At 38.5% G+C, this 22,251-nt stretch overlaps 1 protein-coding gene across 3 annotated transcripts in view; it reads left to right on the forward strand.

The window, feature by feature from the left end:
- The window catches only part of COL8A1 (collagen type VIII alpha 1 chain), a 154,464-nt gene that overhangs the window by 60,853 nt on the left and 71,360 nt on the right, over positions 1-22,251 (forward strand). The window contains exon 2 of one of the 3 annotated variants that reach the window (XM_004771917.3): positions 14,990-15,164. The exons of the other annotated variants lie outside the window; for them this stretch is intronic. The gene's annotated coding sequence lies outside the window, so the exon portion shown is untranslated. The remainder of the gene's footprint in view (positions 1-14,989; positions 15,165-22,251) is intronic. 3 annotated transcript variants of the gene reach the window in all.

Here is a 22,251-nt window from a genome sequence, read left to right on the forward strand (position 1 = left end):
AATCTCGTGATCCTTTGCACTTTTGTTAAGTAAATTGTATCATCTCCCCTCTTATTTCTGATTTTATTTAAGTGCTCTACTTTTCTTGGTGGGTCTAGCTAAAGGTTTGTCAATTTTGTTTATCCTTTCAAAGAAATAGCTCTTAGTTTTGTTGATATTTTCTATTGTCTTTTTAGAATTTATCTCATTTATTTCTACTTTCACCTTTATTTTCCTCCATTCAACTTCGGGCTTTGTTCTTGTTTTAGTTCTATGAGGTGCAAAGTTTGGTGGTTTATTTGAGAATTTTATTTCTTTAAGTAGGCATTTAGCATTATGAATTTCCCTCTTAAAACTGCTTTAGTTATATCACATAAATTTTGGTATATTACATTTTTATTTTTGTTTGTCTCAAGATATTTTCTGATTTTGATTTGATTTCTTCTTTGACCCACTGGTTGTTTGTAATATGTTGTTTAATATCTATATATTTGTAAACTTTCTAGTTTTCTTCATGTTATTAATTTCTAGTTTCATACCATTGTGGATGGAAAAGAAGCTTAGTATGATTTCAGTCCTTTTAAATTTATTGAGACTTATTTTGTGGCTAACATATGATCTATCTTGGAAAATGTTCCATGTGTACTTGAGAGGATGTATATTCTGTTGCTCTGGGATAGAATGGTCTATAAATATATGCTAAGTCTATCTGGTCTAACATATCATATAAGGCTGATGTTTCCTTATCAGTTTTCTGTTTGGATGATCTATCCATCAGTAGTAGAATATTGAAGTCCCCTACTAATATCATATTGTTGGGCATTTCTCCCTTTAAGGTCTGTTAGTATCATATATATATATATATATATATATATATATATATATATATATATATTTAGGTGGTTCTACATTAGGTGCATAAATATTTACAAATGTTATATCCTTTTTTTGGGTTGACACCTTTATTGTTATGTAACATCCTTCTTTGTCTATTAAACAGTCTTTGTTTTAAAGTCTATTTTGTCTGACATAAATATAGCTACTCCAGCTTTATTTTGGTTTCATTCACATAGAATATCTTTTTCTACCCCTTCATTTTCAGTCTGTGCATATCCTTACACCTAAAGTGTGTTTTTTCTAGGCAGCATCTAGATGGGTCTTATTTTTTTATTCACTCTTCCACTATATGTCTACTGATTGGAGAATTTAGTCCATTTACATTTAAAGTAGTTATTGATAGGTATGTGCTTACACATAATTTTGTTCATTGTGTTCTGGCTGTATTTGTAGTTCCTCTGTTCCTTTCTTCTTGTTTTGATCTCCTCCATTGTGGTTTGATCATTTGTGTTCTTTATACTTTCTCTTTTGTGTATTTTCTGCAGGTTCTCACTCTGTGGTTACCATGAGGCTTATATATAGCATCTTGTATGTATAATAATCTATTTTAAGTTGATAATAACTTAAGTTTGATCCCATTCTATGGTTTAAAATTTTCACTCTCCTCCACCCTATTTCTTATGTTTATGTTGTCACATTTACATCTTTTTGCCTTGTGCTTTTCTTAACAAATTATTACAGTCATATTATTTTTACTATTTTTGTCTTTTAACTCTCATACTAGCTTTATAAGTAATTGATCCACCATCTTTACTATTTTTTTTTCACTTTTCCAGTGAGATTTGTTGTTCATTTGTGTTCTTGCTACTTATCAGTATCCTTTCCTATAAGATTATGTCTTATAAGATCAGTTTAGTGATGATAGATTTTGTTTGTCTGGAAAACTCTCTCTTGCAATTCTGAATGTTTTCTTTGCCAGGTAAAACACTTTTGGTTGGAAGTTTTTTCTTTCAGCACTTAGAATATACAGCACCACTCCCTTCTGGCCTGTAAAGTTTCTAAATTTAAAAAAAAAAAAAAATTTTTTTTAAATGCTGATCATCTTATGGGAGTTCTTCTGTATGTAAGAAATTGTTTTCCTGTTGCTGCTTTTAAGTTTCTCTCCTTGTCTTTAACTTTTGACATTTGGTTTATAATGTGTCTTGGTGTGTGTCTCTTTAGATTCATCTTATTTGGTTGAAACTCTATGGGATTCCTGAATCTGGATGTCTGTTTCCTTCCCCAAGTTAGACAGTTTCAACTACAATTTTTTCAAATAAGATTTTTTTACCTCTCTCCCTTCTCCTTCTGGGAGTCCTGTAATGCAAGTGTTAGTCTGTTTTATGCTGTCACATAACTCCCTTAATCTATCTTCATTTTTTTATTCTTTTTTCTGCTCTGATAAGTTCCACTGCCCTGTCTTTAAATTCACTAATTCTTTCTTTTGCTTCATCTAAAACCCTGCTAGTGCATTTTTTTCAGTTCAGTCATTGTGCACTTCAGCTCTGTGACTTCTGTTTGGTACTTTCTTGTGTCTTCCAACTCTTTGTTGAAGTTCTCACCATATTCATCCATTCTTCTCCCAAATTCTGTGATCATCTTTGTGACCATTTAAAATCTTTATCAGATAAACTACTTACCTCCATTTTGTTAAGGTTTCTTTCTGAAGTTTTATCTTGTTCTTTCACTTCAAACATATTCCTCATTTCTTCATTGTGCTTAATGCTCTGTTGTAGTTTTAACAGAGTATATGAAACAATCCCCTCTCCAAGTCTTGAAGGAGTGAACTCATGTAGGAGATGAAACTTTTGTTCAGCCCTACCCCAGCTCTTGGTCATTTTTTTAAACCCTTATGTTTGTTTAAGTGGCTTAATATATTGTTAATAGTGCCTAGTAGCTGAGAGTGTGCCAAGACCTGTCAGCATCCCAGAGGGGAGGGTCTTAGCACCTAGGTTCAGGCTGACTAGAAGCTATACCTACAAGGAGCAGCTTTAAAGTACACAAATATATATGTCCTGAGAAGCCACAGCATAATCCCTGCTGGCCACCAGAGAGAGGCAATCTTGAGGTGTTCCCTTGGTAACAATCACAAATACTGGGGCTCCAGTGTATAAGCAAGCTTCTCTGAAGAGCTAGAACAAAGCAAAGGGAGAGTACCAAGATGGCATCCATAGCCTACACTTCTTGAAAGTAGCTCCACTAAATGTGTGCCAAATCTGAAGCTTACCTCTCAGTCTGAAGTCCCAGGACAAGCAAAATAATCTCCTTCACAGAAAGATTGGAAGGTGTGCCTCAATCCACTATCTGTGCAATGCTGTGGAAGTGGTAGCCTGCCAAGAACTGTCTTGCCTTGTCTTTTGGGGCCCAGGAACATAAGCCTTTCTGGCAACCAGAGCTAAGTGATCAAGAAGCATTCCATAGGTATTAAAAGCAAGAAGTAAACACCAGATGTATGTAAAGTTCACCCAAGGAGATAGTGGCACTCTGGAACATGGCAGAGAGTGAGCATGAAGATATCACTCACCCTCTGACGTCTCTGGAAATAACTGTAGTCAGTCCTTGGGTGTGTGTTTAATTAGAAATCTGTCATTCGGGTCATAGTCATGATGATTACCTAATATGCCTCCCTCACAGAAAGAGTCATCTCCCAGGTTTGTTGCTTCTTGCTGTATCCTGGAAGGGTGCTAGCTGTTTAAGAACTCTCTCCAATTGGTTATTATCCTGTAGGACCCATGAGCATAAGCCCCACTGGACACCAGAGCCAACTGATACAGAGGAAACAGTCATAAAACTCAACATACCAGACAGGGGTATGAGATCCTTTTTGGGTAAACCAACTATTACAGTCACATGTGACCAGGAACACAAGCCCCCCTGACCTCCAGAGTCAGGCAACCAGGAGCATTCCCTGGACAGCACAAGCTCTCTTGTAAGGGTCTCTTCCAGAGGATACTGGTGTTTTAGAGTGTGGCAAAAGAGCAATTAAAAATTGTACCCACCAACCAGTCTCTATCTCTGGAGAATACTCCAGCAGATCCCAGATGTGTGTATTAAATCAGAAGGCTGCCTATCAGGCCAAGGTTTTAATATAAACAGGCGAGCCTCATCTACTTCAGTTCTAGGTGGGATTTGTTATCTCTGAGCTGGGCCCTGGGCTGGGTGAGTCTGAGCACACAGGGTCCTTTAAGATCTGTTTTCCAGATTGCCATTTTGTGGATTTTGGCACATCTGCCCCATTGATGTTCACAATTTTAGATGTTTTAGGGTAAAATAGATGAAGGGGATTAAGAGTATACTTACTGGGACACCTGGGTGGCTCAGTAGGTTGTGTCTGCCTTCAGCTCAGGTCATGATCTTGGAGTCCTAGGATCAAGTCCTACATCCAGCTCCTTGCTCAGCAGCGAGCCTGCTTCTCCCTCTGCCTGCTGATCCCCTTATTTGTGCATGCTCTCTCTTTCTGACAAATAAATAAATAAAATATTAAAAAACAAAAAGTACACACTTATTGTGTTGAGACTAAGTAATATATAGAATGACTGAATTCCTATATTGTGCACCTGAAACTAATACAACACTATACATTAACTATACTAGAATTAAAATAAAAATAAAATAAAATTGATATTTTGAGGATTCATCTCTCAAATGCTTGTCTTAAATGTTGAGGTGCCCAATGTGAGGTTTAAATACTTTACTCCTCAGGGAGAAGCTCCAGGTTTTGAGTTCCCTCCAGTTGTGGGTGAGTGTGGTAGAGGTGGGGTTTATGACAAGATTGTGTCTCAACCTCTTCAACAGTCTTTGATGTACTTTTCTTCTCATTTGTTCAAGGCATAGTTATCACTCAGTCTGATTTAGGTTTTTTAAGAGAAAATTGTTCCATATGTAGCTTTAGAATCAATGTGTCTGGAGTACATGAGTTCAGAAACCAGAACCTGAAGTTGTTTTTTTATAGACATAATCAAGGAAGGCCTCAGTGTAAAGGTCACATTTAAGCAAAGATCTAAAGGAAACAGAGGGAGCTCTGAATATTTCCAGGGAAGAGTGTTTTCAAGAAGAGGGAATAGCAAGGACAAATCTCCTGAACAGGGGTGTATGCTTGGTGTGTTTGAAGAATAGCAAGAAAGTCAGAGAAACTAGAGTTTCATAAGCAAGGAGAAGAATGGTAGAAGCTGAAGCCAGAGAGATCCAAGCAGATCCTTATAAACCATCACCAGGACTTTGGCTTTCACCCTAACTGACATGGGGATTCTGTGGGAGTGTTGAGTAGAAGAGTGATTGGATCTGACTCATGCTTTAAAAAAATCACTCTGGCTGCTCTGTTTAGATTAGACTTTAAATATCTAAGGACAGATGCTTGTATTAACTCACGAAGTATCATGAGTTATGAGATTTGTGCTATTTTCCATTTTGCGCATGACAAAACTGAGAAAAGACAGATTGTAACTGGCAAAACCAGGATAATAGCCCAGGCCAACCTGGCTCCAAAGGTCATGTGTTTAATTTCTCCACTCTACCACTTCTCAAGATAGACATCAAAGGCTGAGGCGAGGAAAATTTATGCAAATGTCATTGGAAGGAGACCACTAGGGGTAGTCCTAATTGAGACATTTTGCTTCATTCCACTCCCATTATCTCATGGACTGTATTGCACTTTGTAGACAGTGAGTCAGAAAGACATGCCTGGGTCAAATTGTTTTTTTTTTTTTTAAGTCTATTACAAGTCAGGAATATAGGAGTTATTGGCAGAACCAAGTAATAACTTTGTAGCAGGTATCTAACCTGTCAATTACAAGAGTGGAAGGGTACCTTGTCCATTTCCTTGCTTGCACCTGTCCAAAGTTAAGCAAAACATGGAAAGGACAAGATTCCTTTTCAATGATCACTCTGTCAATATTACTTATAAGGGATTCTCACCATTCATTCCCAGATAAACCAGATTTCTCCAATTATTTAAAACTTATAAAGAAATTCTTCACAAAATTTGTATTATAATTCTGCCAAATCTCCTCTATAATACTTTTAAAGGTTAGACACCTGTCAAAATTTTGATGAGAAAGTTATCATCATTAAATCTTTTTACCACCACCCTTGCTCACAAGGAAGCATAATTAAATTAGCTCCTTCTGTGATATCCCAGAGTTTTAGATCTCTCAAAATTAGAATTCATAATATTATTAAAAAGCCCTCTTTTTTACATAAATAATTATGTAAAATGTTTATCTAAATTGTTAGGTTAAAATGTGGTTACTTGTACATAAATAATTATGTAATAAAGGTTATACTTCAAGCATGGTGTTTTCTTCTCATTCATTTTTTAAAGATTGCCAAGTCAATTAAGTAAATCCCACCACACAACCAAAACCCAGTTCAGCTCAACGAGAATCTGCTGAGTGCCTTAACACTTTGAAGGAGACACTAAAAAAGTACTACATGGAGGGTTTTCCTAAACTCAAGGAATTTACAACCTGATCACAGAGCAAGTGTATATATATCTTATATCAAAAATGAGGAGGGGTACCTGGGTAACTCCATTGGTTAAGCATCTGACTCTTGGTTTCAGCTCAGGTTGTGATCAAAGGGTTGTAAGATAGAGCCCCACATAGGGAACCATGCTCAGTGAGATGTCTGCTTAAGATTCTCTCTCTCCTGCTCCCCCTTGCCCCAACTTGCACAAGCACTCATGCTCTAGCAAAAAGAAAAAAAAAAAGGAAAAATGCAAAGATAGTAGTTAATAACAGTCTTGAATATGCAGTTCAGCTGACCCTGTTCCTCAGAGCAGTCCTGGACTCAGCTTCCAGGCAGCTCAGCGCTACCTCTGCATTCACTCCCTCCTGCCAGCAGGATACCTCTATTCTCTCTCCAAGCCCTACAGACTATGGACAATCTGTTTCATGTCATATTATTACACTTCTGCATTATCCTTCTAAATCTTGAAAATTACATACATACACCTTAGGAATGTGCCTCTTTCCTCCTCTCATCGTTAGAGCACCCCTCCACTGATAGCACAGGAGTTTTGATAGAATTGAGAGAAGAAAGAGGCACCAGTACTTTTGAACATGGATACCAAGAACAGGTATCCATCACAGTTCGCGGCCAGGTACAGTGGAGGCAGCTTAGGACAGCAAGAAGGTAGGTGCTAGTTGTTGGGAGTTTGGGAAAGAAGATATTAAAAGATAAAAGAGTTACCCAGCAAGGCATGTAGGTGGGTGTTCTTTCAGATTTGACAGGCAGGACCCTCTACCTAGGAAACAGATAGCAACTTTATATGTTATTCTGCTCCTGGTCCCCACAAAACAAGCTAATGGTAGAGTTATTTGATTCCTAAACCTGGTTTCCTATTACAATCCTCAGGTAGTTCTAGTGGACTGACTCACTGTGAGAGTTTATTTATTCATTTAACAAATGTATGGATGGATCTCTATTATGAATTAAGTATGCCTCAGCGAACCAGATTGGTGCCCAACCTCCATACTTCTATAGGCAGTCAATGTTCTGAGTTCCCGACCACTGATTTCCCAACAACCATTGGGAAGTCTTCTCAGAAGTAAATAGAGGGTTTCTTATATTCTTTCTCTATTAGAATTTTCATGTTGCCTTCTTAATTTAAGGACATCACGAAAGTCCAGAAGAAGGGTACACCACTTGATTTTATTTATTTCTCTCCCTTTGTATTTGAATTATTTGAATGATGGGAAAAGCTCATGTGACATCATTTTTTAAAGATCCCAAGACAGAGATCTATCACAGTAGGGATTGAGAAAACTGCAATACAAGGCAGATCATTTGATTTCCATAGTAGTCTGCCCATAAAGAATATGGTTTATGTTTTAAAAATCGAAAGAAGTCATAAGTTCACTTTTCTTTAAAAAGCAGGATTTCATTCTGATTTGCTTGAATAAACCCCTGCCCCCAGGTATAATCTTTTTGGGAGCATAATAAACAAAGTAAAAGATGAATAATTTTTTATTTATTCAATTCACCCAATTTTAACATCTTTCCAGCACAGAGCAAACATTATGATAAATAATAATACCTATTTTTAAATGTCAGTATATTTTTTCATAGCATACAATATTTTTTTTCTCTTTCTATAAATATGTTAGGCATTTTAGGAAAAAGTCCAAATTGTATGGTTCTTAATCATAACTATAGTGAACTGGATGACAGGTAAGTAAATTACTGTTAGGTCAGGAAAAAATGTAGGCCATGTACATACTTAAGCGGAGCAAAGGGCAACCTAGCCTTGTCCTCTCTACAACCCCCCAAAAAACCACACACATTTGTGTTTGCAGTTGCCCTCATTAGTACTGGAAAAACAGTAAGTGCGAACTCTTGACAGAAACATCAGAAAAGATGTTAATCTCTAAGTTCAGGTCTTCTATTTTCCTAACATAATCTTATTTGAAAGAGCAAGGAAATTTTTCTCAATGAAAACCAGCTTTGTTTCCAGAGTGGTTTTCTCCTCTTCTTTTTTTTCTCCTTAGTTAGAACCCAGCTAAGTAGAGTGGAAAGTTCAGATCCTTTTTCTAAAACACAGTGTACTCAACCATACTTGATATGGTCATTCTCCCAAGGAAAAATGGAGAAAAGTTGCTGAACTCTGGACAGTATTCCAGAGTGAGAATTCCAAAACTCTAAACAAATTTTCAGACTGATGGCCTTGTGTTCTTACAAGATGACCCTTCTGTTTGATCATTATGAACAGTTCTCCTTAACTTGGTTAGGACAGTTAAGTTTGGAATCAGCCAGCTGCCATGTCCATAGAACACAATTACATCAATTCAGTCACCTAAATGTGCATATTTTCATGTCATTTTAAAATAATTAACTCAGACCTTGGACATTTATACCTCTACACTGGTAGATTTAATAACTACTTAAGAAAGGTATATAAATATGGCTGTTCACTAGTAATAACTGGATTTACTTGATATCTCTGCAAAGGGGACATTCTCATATAAAATGCCAAGAGAGAGAGAGCTAAATTTATGTAAGGGAGTTCCCAGGATCCTCATCAATCTCACTGAATGACCAACACCTTGGATTGACTTAACATAATATATGTTTTTTAAATGTTTTGCCTTCCCTGTTCCTTGGGGCAGCTTTTAATGAAGCAGACAATGCAGTAAGATCGATTAGGTTAAAGAGAAAGGAAGAAGAGGAGTCAAAGAGGAAATAGGAGTAGAAAAGTAAAAGGGAGTGTGGAGAAAGAAGGTACACCAAATGCACATCATGACAGGCTGTATAACTGTGAGGGGTAGGTCATGCATCAGGCCTGGATCTTCCCAGCAGACCCTGTGCAAAGGGAAACACTATCAGTTATAAAAATTCACACACACACACACACACACACACACACAAAACTAACCCTTTGCTCATACCATTGCTGATACCAAGAGGTAGAGCTGTGCTGGTGTGAGGAGAGGATTACAGCACACCAGTCTGGGCCAAAGAACCAGACCCTCAGGCCCTGAGATGACATCAGGTGCCAGTTCAATTTCACATCTCACGGAAGAGGACCTTCCTCTTTGTAATTCTGGTGAAACCCAAACTCCTCAAAACCTCAGCAAGCTGAGCATTATCCTCCTTCTTCATCCTGTAGCAACCCATCGTTTCTTAGAAAGAACAGGTGCACAGCTCCCTCCCAGAGAAGCCTTGTGGGCAGCTTCAGGAAGAGGTCACTGCGCTGTCTCTTGCTTTCATTTTGTTTTGGTCCTGATGCATTAGACAGGGGTGTAGGAAAGTCACTCTGATCCACATGATGGGGCCCAGGTCCTGCTTAACATGGGGCATTATTCCAAGAGAGAAATTTGGAGAAAGTGCCAACAAGTAAGGAAAATATAAAATAAAGAAAAACAAATAAATAACTAAATTAAATGACTGCTAGTCTACATCAATGTACATATGTTTAACAAAATTATAGTAGGCACCTATTAAGCACTTCTTGGTGCACATACTGCTCTAAGAACTTTGCATTCATTCATTTAATCCTCCCGACAGCCCTGTGAGGTAGATATACTATTACATGTTTTGCAGATCCATACCTGAAGCACAGAGGATGGGTTTTCTCCACAACTCACACTGTTAGTAAGAAATGCAGCCAGGTTTAGAACCCTATGGGTCTCACACCAGAGCAGAGCTTTCCCATCTGTGAACTCCAATATCCACTTCTCCTCATCCTTCAGCCTCTGACACACATTCCTGAGGCTACCATTTCGGACCTCATTTCTTCTTGGGTTAGCCTGATTTCCCCAACATTGAAAAAAAAAGAAAGGAGGGGTGCCTGGGTGGCTCAGGTGGCTAAGCCTCCTACTCTGAATTTCAGCTCAGGACATGATCTCAGGGTTAAAAGATGGAGCCCCTCATGGGGCTCCCCACTCAGTGGGGAGTCTGCTTAAAAGTCTCTCCTCTGCCCCGCCTCCCAGCCACAGCCACATACACACACACACACACACACACACACACGTGTGTGCTCTCTGTCTAAAAAAAAAAAATTAAAAAGAAGAAGAAATGTTAAGAGAAAACCTTGGAATGTTATTTGTGCTGCCCATACATCATCCCCAACATTCTTCTCAAAGACACAGCTGCTGGTGATATGTAATGAGCAGGCAACTGAGGAAGGACTGAGCAAGTTCTGTTCTAGAACTGGAAACTGGAAAGAATGCCAGAGACCTCAAGACAGTCTGTGGTCAGGGACGTAACTTGGATGAGAGTGGCTATCCCTAATTCTTTATTTCATCTTCACTGCTGGGTCTCCATTCCTCTTTGCCTCACATAATATAACTTAGAGATTCACTTTTCTCTCTTGGCCCAATGACCTGCCTTGCCAGAAACTCACCAGCTTGAATTCTTCTGATGGCAAAACCTTACTCCTGAGGTAGAGCCTACTTCTTCCACCCATCTTTGACCTCTGCAGAATTTCTCTTTTTTGGAAAAACCATATGGGCAAACACAGCAAACATCTTCCACATACTTGAGATTCTACAGCAGCTGTTTTGGAACCCCACTGAATTTTACATGTTTCAGTAGAGCTCTGATGGAGAGAGCCCCCAGAGACCTGTTGACACCTCACGGCAGAGTTTCACAAAATGTTCTAGGAAGAGATAATTTTCTGATTATACCACCAAATCCTGTTTATGAAGGCATTTTCCAACCACTTCATTTCCAGTGATGGGAATGTCTGAGGGTGAAATTAGACCCGTGGTGCATACTTTCCTTTCTCCCTGTCATTTTTTGGTGTGTGCGTGTGTGTGTATGTGTGTGTGTTTCCATTTTGGTGTTAGGAAGTTCTGCCTGAAAAGCTAGGCCTTGCTTTCCAAGCAACCCTACAAAATGTTCTTTTTCTCAAACATCTGGAAGCAATGGAACTAGGAGTTTCTCCCTGGACGTACTGTGTTCAAGTCCCCCTAGAAAGGAAGTCCATCATTCTGTGTCCCTTTTGCCCCTCTGTAACATATTTCTTCCTGCTCTTGCCTGACTGGACAGCTCTTCTCCAACCACCAGTTAGAAAGGCAACTCCTGCTCACCCCTTAGACCTTGGTTGAACTTCAATACTCAAGGCAGCCTTTCCTGAGCCACTCCAGCAGTGTTTCCAAAGTGTGGCCCATGGACTACTACATAAGAATGACCAGGGACCAGAAAAACAAATTATAATAAATTCCTAGGCGATTCATATGCACAGGAAAGTTTAAGAATCTCTGCTCTATACTGAATTAATTCCCATGCTCTACCCTCCCCTAGTCCCTGTCTACTCCTTCCTCATACTGGTAATTGACTTGTTCAACATCCTCATTCTGTATCAGACTATAATATATATTCAGGGACATTCCTGAATTTTAAGACTTTGGCATTTTCTAGTTTATAGTATATGTTCAATACATATTTGTTGAGTTGAACTGAAGCAAATCAATTTCTTAGAACTGTTCTTTTAAGTAATCTTCAATTTGAGGAACTAATCTACTTCCTTTTTTTTTAAGATTTTATTTATTTATTTGACAGACAGAGATCACAAGTAGGCGGAGAGAGAGAGGGAGGAAGCAGGTTCCCTGCTAAGCAAAGAGCCAGATGTGGGACTCGATCCCAGGACCCCAGGACCACGATCTGAACCGAAGGCAGAGGCTTTAACCCACTGCCACCCAGGCTCCCCTCTACTTCCATTTTTAACAAAAAGTGATAAAGCAAATAAAACAACTTGATATGAACAATTTAGTCAGATACCAGAACCAACAGGGTGATCATGTCTTTCTATGTTGAATTTGACTTCCCATCCACTCTGTTTGGTCTATGTGATCACCACCAATGTTCTGAATGGCAACAGAGGCATTATCTGGTAATTAAAAAGTAATTTTTACCCAGAAGATAAACTTTTGTCATAATGTATTTTGAAAGATTTTCAAGAACAAAGCTTAAAACAAAGCATTTTTTTAATGAAAATATAGTTAAAGAATGACAGTGATGCAGAAGGAAATTCTTTTTAATCACACATCCAAATCCCTTTTCTTATGTGAGGAGAGACTGGCTATTTAACTCACTAAAATGTCATAGCTCAAAAATTAACCAGTCAGGAAATAAGAGGTGTTGGCAAAGATTAAGAGAAAAGGGGAACCCTCCTATACTATTGATGGGAATGCAAGCTGGTGCAGCCACTCTAGAAAAGAGTATGGAGGTTCCTCAAGTTGAAAATAGTGCTACCCTATAACCCAGCAATTGCACTACTGGATATTTACCTTAAAGATACAAATGTAGTGATCCAAAGGGGCACATGCACCCCAATATTTATAGCAGCAATGTCCACAATAGCCAAACTATGGAAAGAGCCTAGATGTCCATCAACAGATGAATGGATAAAGAAGAGGTCATACACACACACACACACACACACACGAATACTATGCAGCCATCAAAAAGAGAATCTTGCCATTTGCAACAATGTAGATGGAACTAGAGGGTATTATGCTAACCGAAATAAGTCAATCAGAGAAAGATAATTATGTATGATCTCACTGATATGAGGAATTTGAGAAACAAGATGGAGGATCATAGGGGAAGGGAGGGGAAAATGAAACAAGATGAAACCAGAGAGGGAGACAAACCACAATAGACTTAATCTCAGGAAACAATTTGAGGGTTACTGGAGGAAAGGGGAGTGGAAGGGATGGGGTGGCTGGATGATGGACATTGGGGAGGGTATGCACTATGGTGAATGCTATGAATTGTGTAAGACTGATGAATCACAGACCTGTAGCCATGAAACAAATAATACAGTATATATTTTTTAAAGATTTTATTTATTTATTTATTTGACAGGCAGAGATCACAAGCAGACAGAGAGAGAGGGAGGAAGCAGACTCCCTGCTGAGCAGAGAGCCCAATACGGGGCTCAATCCCAGGACCCTGAGATCATGACCTGAGCTGAAGGTGGAGGCTTTAACCCACTGAGCCACCCAGGCGCCCCTACAGTATATGTTAATTTTAAAAATATCAAAGAAAAATGTCATAGCCCAGAAACAGAATTCTGGATTATGTATTAATCCAGAGAAAGATGACCAAGGAATTCTGAAGCAAAGCACTGTCATCTATGAATCTGGGATAATTCCCAGACCTTGATGGGAACTCCCCAAATATTCTCTCTCCACACACCAACTCAAAAGGAAAGTAGCATCCATGGGGGAGGAGCAGGTGGTGACAGAAGAAAAACCACAGTACATATAAAATAAACCAGCTCTGTTATGTTCCTGTATTCTCCAAGTACCAATAACAGGATTTAGTACAGAAAAATAACAAAATTATAAAAAAAAAAGTTTTAATGCTAGTATCCACATAGATGTAAATGGTAAGTATTCACCCTTTCTGGTGACTGAGTAATATTCCATGGTAGGTAGATATATAGATACAGATAGCTATAGCTATAGCTATAGAAATAGATATACAACATCTTCTTTATCCATTCACCTGTCAGTGGACATCTCAGCTCTTTCCACAGTTTAGCTATTGTGGACATTGCTGCTATAAACATTGGGATAAATGTGCCCTCCAGATCACTATGTTTGTATCTTTGGGGTAAATATTATAGGAAATAAACTGAGGGTTGCTAGAGGGGAAATCGGTGGGTGGTGAAGTAATTGGGTGATGGACATTAAGAAGAGCACATGATGTGATGAGCACTGGGTGTTTTTTTTTTTTTTAAGAATTTATTTATTTGGGGCACCTGGATGGCTCAGGGGGTTAAGCCTCTGCCTTTGGCTCTGGTCATGATCCCAGGGTCCTGGGATTAAGACCTGCATCGGGCTCTCTGCTCAGCGGGGAGCCTGCTTCCCCCTCTCTCTCTGCCTCTGCCTCTCTGCCTACTTGTGAACTCTGTCAAATAAATAAAATCTTTAAAAAAAAGAATTTTTTATTTATTAAAGACAGAGAGTGAGCAAGCAAGAGAGAGCAAGTAAGCACTAGTGGGGAAAGAGGGAGAAGCAGACTTCCCACTGAGCAGGGGGCCCAACATGGGACTCAATCCTGAGACTCTGGAATCATGATTTGAGCTGAAGGCAGACATTTAACTGATTGAGTCACCCAAGCACCTGAACACTGGCTGTTATATGCAACTGATGAATTATTGAATGTTACATCTGAAACTAATAATGTACTATATGTTGGTTAATTGAATTTAAATTTTAAAAAAAGAAAAAAAACAATATTGCACTATATGTTAACTAAGTAAAAATTTAATTTCACTCTTTTCTATTTCTATTTTAAATAGAATAGATTCTTTTCTATTTCTATTTTAAGTGAAATTTTTAAAAATAAACTAAAATAAAATAAAATGCCAGTTGTGTCTAAATTAGAAGGACTTTGTTACTGGACATTGTTTCCAGTACCCCATAAATAAAATCCCCAAAACACAGAATGAACCAAAGCTGAAGAAACACAAGCATAGAGGGAGAGGTTTTCACTGACCTTCCAAGAGTTAAATCTACTTGGTAGCTATTGTCAGGAGGACCGATCAGTCTGTTGACTTTTAATAATAATGTTAATAATGTTAATGTTAGTAATAATAATGTTAATAATAATGTTTGGGCCAGGCACTGGAATCATTATTATCATTATTACTACTACTCTTGTAATTATTCTTATTTTATAGGTGAGACAATAGAGTTAGAGACTCTAAGTATCTGGCCCACAGTCACACAAATGGAAAGTGGTAGAGTTAATATCCTGGCTCTATGAGACGAGGGCCCATGCTGTCTGCACTGTGAAGGACTTGGGAAACTTCCGCTGTTAAGTCATAATTTCTTGATGAACTGGGAAAATGTAAGGTAGGAAAAAAATACCATATTTTGTTCTATGATTTCTGGTCCCCTCTGGGGTCTCACCAATGGGAGATGACATTCACCATTTTGGAATTCTTTCTGGGTACTAAAAGGCAAACCTGTCCTCAAGTCAGAAATGGTGAAAAGTCCTGAGGAACTTTGGTTGCCCAGGCAATTTATTATGACAATTCTAAGACTCTTTTCTAGGTATTTTTCCCCCAATGTCAAATCTTTGCAGTTGACGGGGCACTGATTAAGCAATGCCCTTTCACTTCTTTATCCCACATATGAAATCACATCCTTTTCTGGTTCAGGATTAAGAAGGCAATTTTTAAATCTTCTTTTTTGACTTGGAGAAACAACAATAACAAAAGTGAGAGGAACAAAGAAAATGACTTGTGATAGCCATTCAGTAATTACAGAAAAATGGAATTAAATTTTAGTCTAAAAATGCAGAGAAAGTGAGCCACCTTAATAGAAACAAGTGTAGTCACCATATGATTAATTGTTTTGTTTTCAGCCCTCTAAAAACCTTTGTCTTGTCTTCTCAAAACCCTTTACCCTTTCTTTCTTTTTTTCAAAACTCCTGGGATTTTTTTTTTTTTTTGCACATCTGCAAAACCAATGTTAGTTCCAGGTTCCTATTCTGGTGATGAACCAATCTGGCTTCCAGTCTCAGAAAAGAAGCCAGTTCTGGCCAGACAAACAAATGGAGGTGACCTAATACCTGGGGGAAGTGGGAGGTGGGGCCTCTTACTGATAAACTGCAAAGGATTTCAGGCCCGTCTGGTCCTCAGACCACAGACAAACTGAACCACATCAGAGCTCAGAGGCCATTGATGGCATTGTGGAAAAACAGGTGAATTTTACTTTCAAAGCACAGGGAGAGAATATGGCTAGAGAAAAATTCTAAGAATAAGCTAGGAGAATAGTTCTTTTTTTTTCTTCAAGACTTTATTTAAATTCCAGTTAGTTAACATACAGTGTATTGTTAGTTTCAGTTATACAATATCTCCATAATGATGATTTATGCCTTCAAACTAAGGCTGATTTAAAAAAACAAACAAACAAACAGCATTTGATGCTATCAATAAAGAGAAGTAATGTTCTTGGTTTGTGACTTCTCTTTACACTAATAAAAATATTTGAGTCTGTCAGGTTTTTGTTGATCTCTATTAAATTCAGGTAAACTTGGAAGCGAACAAAACTGAAAATCTGTACTCTTTGGAAAGGGACAAAATTATACTTTGGAATAAGAGATTTTTAAAGGTCAGAAGAGAATGCTCTTAGGGCCTTTGGGGCAGAAACCAAAATCAGGTTTATTCTCCTCACCAGTGAAGAAAAACTAAGCTATTTGTGACTATCAGAGTGGTACTTTCTTTGAGGAAAAAGATTGCAAACAATTCTTGGAAATGCTACCTCTCTAAGAAGATGGCATTTTTATGAATTGAGGGAAAAGGCATGAGCAACATATGGAGTACATTTCCCCTTATAACACTGATCTGTTTAAAATTGAGGGGGAAACCTCTTGGCAAGGTGTACTGGCCAAGCCAATGGCAAAAGTCATTTCAGTTTATCCTGATTCCTTTCCATGGTCCACCTCCCAGCCTGCCGGACATCCGGGCCCTTGATTTACAAGCACTGAATTAAAAAACAAGCCGCTGAAGATGCCTAGAGAACCCCTCTTTCCCTTGGCCTGTGTTGTGTTTTTGCCCCATGTCTGCTGATGATGTAAGGGAAAAGATCTAAAGATTTTCCAGAAACAAAGTGAATTTCAAAGAGCATCAGAAGTGACTGGTTTTTGAAGTGTTGCCTAGCCTAAGGAAGACCTCACAGAACGGGGAATCTGGTATGGGACATTTCCAAAGGCAGTGACTGCCCAGTGCAGTTTGCCCTGGTCTCTCCTGGTTTGGGCACTGAAGGTCTGGTGTCTCTGGGAACTTCTCAGTCCCAGACAAACTAGGACAGTCAGTCACCCCAGTAGGAGCCTCTGGATGTCTTTGTGTCTCAGATGTTGAGAAAGAAAAGTCTTAGCAGTGATCAGAACAACTTGTCTAATCTGAACGAGGGAGAAAATAGAAATAAAAACTTTGAGAATAGCAGTTCACATTCATAGAGTCCTTGTTTTGTGTCAGGACTCTGCTGGATGCTTTGTAAACATTATTTCAGTTAGTTCTGCTTACATCATTGAGAGTCATTTATTATTGTCCCCATGTTGCAGATAAGGAAAGTGAGGAACAGAAACATTCAATTAACTTGCCCAAATTCACACAACCAGTAAGGAGAGGGCCAGAATGAATATCATAAAGTACCCTGAACTAGACCAAGAGTGATCTCTCCCACCCAAATTCAAAGTCTCCTCACACCCCATGTGCAGCCTGTTTAAGCTTTAAGATGGAAATGGAACAGACATATTTCTTCTTTTTTTGCTATCCTAGGAACTGCTAAATGCCAGATGCTCCCTAAAGGGCAGAATCCATAAGTTTCTATGGAAGAAAGCTTTAAACTCTTACAGCAAGTTTACTTGAGTTCTGCATCAGTTAAGACCTTCAGTACCTTCTCTCTGAAACATTCTTTTGGTTGTTGATCCTGGGCACTGGGCAACCTCTTGAGAGCTAAGTACCCTGCCAGACGGCTGCCTGGGAGCCCTGTGTAATCCCTCTCTCAAGGAGCAGTGGTGTTGTTTGAGTAAAGTTGCCACCATAATCCCTTGGCTTACTGTTTAAGAGTATTACGGGTTCTTGGAATAGACTTGTGGAGAAAATACAATTAAAAGAAATGTTAACAGTGTTGTATTCGAATACAGAATGTGTAGTTGCGCAGGAGGAGACAGCTTGCCCCAGACTGGCCACCAGAGGATTTACTTAGGGAGAGAAGCTGTTTTACTTAATCTGGTTTCCTACATAAAAACAGAATGCCAGGAGCTTGTGGCTCTGATAGGAGGGAAGGAGAAAAGGCATTTTGGATGTTTCTCCAGGTTAACACTTAAAATTGGGCAAATGGAAAACACATCCAACTGGGAGTCTAACCATAGATATGTTTGAATGGCAAATTCAGACTTTCACATTTTAAATGAGAGCCCTTGACATCTCTCTCTCTCTCTCTCTCTCCCTCTCTACATGTCTAAAAACACATGTATCGATGACTCGTGGGCCAGAGACCACCACCACGCATTTGTAGTGTAATGCAAGTGGCTCTATTCTTTTTTGTATCCAGACCATCTGTTTTTGACTTAGTGCTCTATTTGACGTCCGAAAACTTGACCCACCTCAACGTCATGACATTCTATTTCCCCCAAGGGCACCCTCCACTATGAAAGTAAAGCAGAAGCATTAGGAGCAGCTGGCTAGAAGGAAGCACTTTCTAAAGCCAGTCTCATAAAGTTTCCAGATTCTCAAGGAAACAAATGACTCATGGAGCTCTTGGTGTAGGCATCTAGTGCTTCCCAAAATTTCCACAGACGTAATGATGAAATGGAATCTATCTGAGGAACCGACCTTTGTTCTGGGGCTATTACAACTTAAATACACTTCTGCATCTTACTGGCCACCTGTGAGCAGCTCCCTTTATGTTTGTTGGCCACAGTCTCAGGGATCTATTTCCATCCATCTGTCTGTCATTCATCTCTCCCTTCACCCACCCATTCATTCATTTAACAAACATTTAGGGCCTGATTATAGGTGCTGGGAGTATAACAAAGAATAAGACAGATAAGGTTTATTCTCTAAAGTAGTTCAGAGTCTAGTAGAGAGACATTAAACAAGGAAACAATTAAATAAACAAAATGTTTTCAATTAAATAAACAAGTGCCATAAAGAACAAATAAAGGGAATGCTATAGAGAATGATGTGGGGGAGAAGGAGCCTCTTTACACAGGGAATGCCCTTTTAAGGAAATGACATTTGGGTTCAGATGGGAATCAATTAAAATTTTGAAAGATGGAAATCACAGGCCAAAGGAATTATAAATGCAAAGTTCTTGGGGACAGCAATAATCTTGGTGAGTTACTGGAACAGCAAGAAGGTCATCATGATTATAGGAAAATGAGCATAGTTGAGTCAGGTATTCGATGGAGCTGGAGGTTCATATACGGCTTTTTAGGCTAAGGGGAGTTTGCATTTTATTTTAAGTGCATCAAAAATTCATTAAAAGGTTTGGGGGTAGAAGAGTGATATGATCTAACTTATAATTTTAATGATGCTATACAGCTGCTAGGTGGAGAATGAGAGGTCAAGTGTGATTGAAGGAAGAACATCTAAGACACTATTAGAGTAAACAAATGAGAAATGACAGTGACTTGGACTTATAGTAGAGACCGTAAGAGGTGAATATGTTAGTAATAGGTTTGAGATAAACCTGACAGGTTTACCATGATCTAGATACGGGAGATGAGACAAGAGGAGAATCAAGGATTACTCTGAAGTAGTGGGTTTATGCTCTTGGGTAGGTGGTATTGCCATTTCATTGCTGGAGGTTCATATACGGCTTTTTAGGCTAAGGGGAGTTTGCATTTTATTTTAAGTGCATCAAAAATTCATTAAAAGGTTTGGGGGTAGAAGAGTGATATGATCTAACTTATAATTTTAATGATGCTATACAGCTGCTAGGTGGAGAATGAGAGGTCAAGTGTGATTGAAGGAAGAACATCTAAGACACTATTAGAGTAAACAAATGAGAAATGACAGTGACTTGGACTTATAGTAGAGACCGTAAGAGGTGAATATGTTAGTAATAGGTTTGAGATAAACCTGACAGGTTTACCATGATCTAGATATGGGAGATGAGACAAGAGGAGAATCAAGGATTACTCTGAAGTAGTGGGTTTATGCTCTTGGGTAGGTGGTATTGCCATTTCATTGCTCCCCATCAAAAATCTTAAGTGGTAGGTAGAATGAGTCCTGCTAATTTTTCTCCCCTTTATTCCATGTTGTCTTGGGATGCAAGAGGCTATTTATGCTTCCTGTGGTTAATATCTATAGTGAAAGCCTTCCAATGCAACCTATTTCTACACATATCTCACAACAAGCAAAAACTTGTTGGGGCCAGAGCTACATAAACTGTCAACAGAAAGAAAATACTTTTTTTCTTGGGATCTGAGAACATGAGAGAATGAACAAAGGGTGGCATTCTGATTCTGCAGTCCTCCTTTGCTCCTTGAAAGAAGTAATTTGATTGAGTCATTAGTAAGTGGGAATGCTAAAAGTGACATTGGGCGACAACCTGAAATGTTTTTTCTCCAGACTAATCTCCAAAGCCTAATAGACTCCCAGAGACTGCTTCTCTGAAGAAAGTATTATATTTCCATATTTCATGTAGTTTAAGAGAGAATATAAAAGGCCTTGTGCATTCACTCTGGGGGCACTTCTCAGATTGCCTTTATTAAAATAATTACTCTTCATACTAGTATAACCCTTTTCTTCTAAAGGTGGAAAATTTTGTGGTCTGCAAACTCCTTACTATGTGATATCCATTTGAATCTAAATTAATTCCATTTTACCATACTCTGGCACTTACAGAGGTTGGTAACCAGAGACCAGAAGTAACCCGGTACAGGAATAGTTCTCTAGTAGACTTATGAACTGCAACCAATTGGTGCATGAAGTAGGCAAAAGACTTCTCTGAGAGCATTCTAAATTCTCCTGTTGGTTGGGAGCACCCTGTTTATCTGAATTCCTTCAGCCAGCAAAATTTCATCCATCAGCTCAGCATCTTGAATAAGCACCCAGGGAGTTACACTGGAAAAAATTACTTCTAAGACAAACATTCCACCAGAATGATTAGAACCAAAATGCAAAATCATTGACTCCATGAAGATAATACCTAGAGCCATTTAGTAATCCTGGCAGTGGAATTTTTATATGCATGCTTTAAAATGTGCCACAAAAAAGAAGGCTTTTTAAATAGAATTTCAATCTGCATGCCTTGTCGACAATATTGGAAAAAATAGAAACCCAGGTAGAAAATGTAATAGGTAGCCTTTCTGATATAGCAGATGACTCATGACCACCCCCCTCCTCAGAAATCTCTTAAAGGCATAAGCCACAATTATAGCCAGTCCTCAGCATTGCTTTGCATGACATTTGAACTTAGAAAAAAGAGTATTATGCTAACCCCTTGGTGCTGAATGTTTGACCTTGAGGCTTACTCTTGCTCCTTTTTTGTCTCAATCCTCGTGACTGCAAATGCTATTATTAGTCATAAGATTGCTCAGTCACTTTTAAATTCCAGCCATGGTATTTGACTCTCTGGCCTAAATATATAAGGGAATTCAAACTCTTAATTATTTCTAAGGGGCTAATTCTTTTAATCTTTCCTATATACTCTAAATTTTCCCAGCTCCCTATGGAACTGGGAACATAGTTTTTAGCAATGTATGCCATTAATCCTTCACTGAGCAGAGAAAAAAATGCAGAGGACATTCAGCATTGATACCAATGAGTTAAGTTACTTGAGGAAAGTCATGAAACCTCTGTTTCACATAATAAATAGAAGATAAGGGTTATTATATAAGGGTTATTATGAAGGGTTATTATATAAATTATATATATTACATGTAAAATTCCTGGTACACAAAAAAGCATTCACTAATTAGCATATATTAGTGATTATTACTATATCGTTTCATTTATGTAAAGGTAGGAGCTGACTGAACATGATTTTCCATTTTAGTCTATGTCTGGTAAGGCTTATTTTAGCCTTAAAATCTCTTATATTATGACTTTACTTTTCATGACCACACAAAATCATAACACATTCAATATGCTATTTAGAACAATCTGTTTAAGAGAAACTCTATTAACTAAGTTTAGTCTGAAAGTCTATCCCAGTCCATCCATAAAACATCATACAAGTGCAAAAATGCAAAAAGAACCATAAAGTCATGAATCTTAGAGTTCAAAGTATTGTTAGAAATCAAATAGTTCAAAGCCTATTACCTACAGATGTTGAAACTGAGGCCCTTTATAAAGATAAGCAACTTTGGGGCACCTGGGTGGCTCAGTGGGTTAAAGCCTCTGCCTTTCGCTCAGGTCATGATCCCGGGGTCCTGGGATCAAGCCCCGGATCGGGCTCTCTGCTCAGCCTCTCTGCTCAG

The sequence above is a fragment of the Mustela putorius genome, unplaced genomic scaffold (assembly GCF_011764305.1).
Source record: "Mustela putorius furo isolate JIRA1106 unplaced genomic scaffold, ASM1176430v1.1 tig00003834_pilon_pilon_pilon, whole genome shotgun sequence".
Taxonomy (NCBI): domain Eukaryota; kingdom Metazoa; phylum Chordata; class Mammalia; order Carnivora; family Mustelidae; genus Mustela; species Mustela putorius.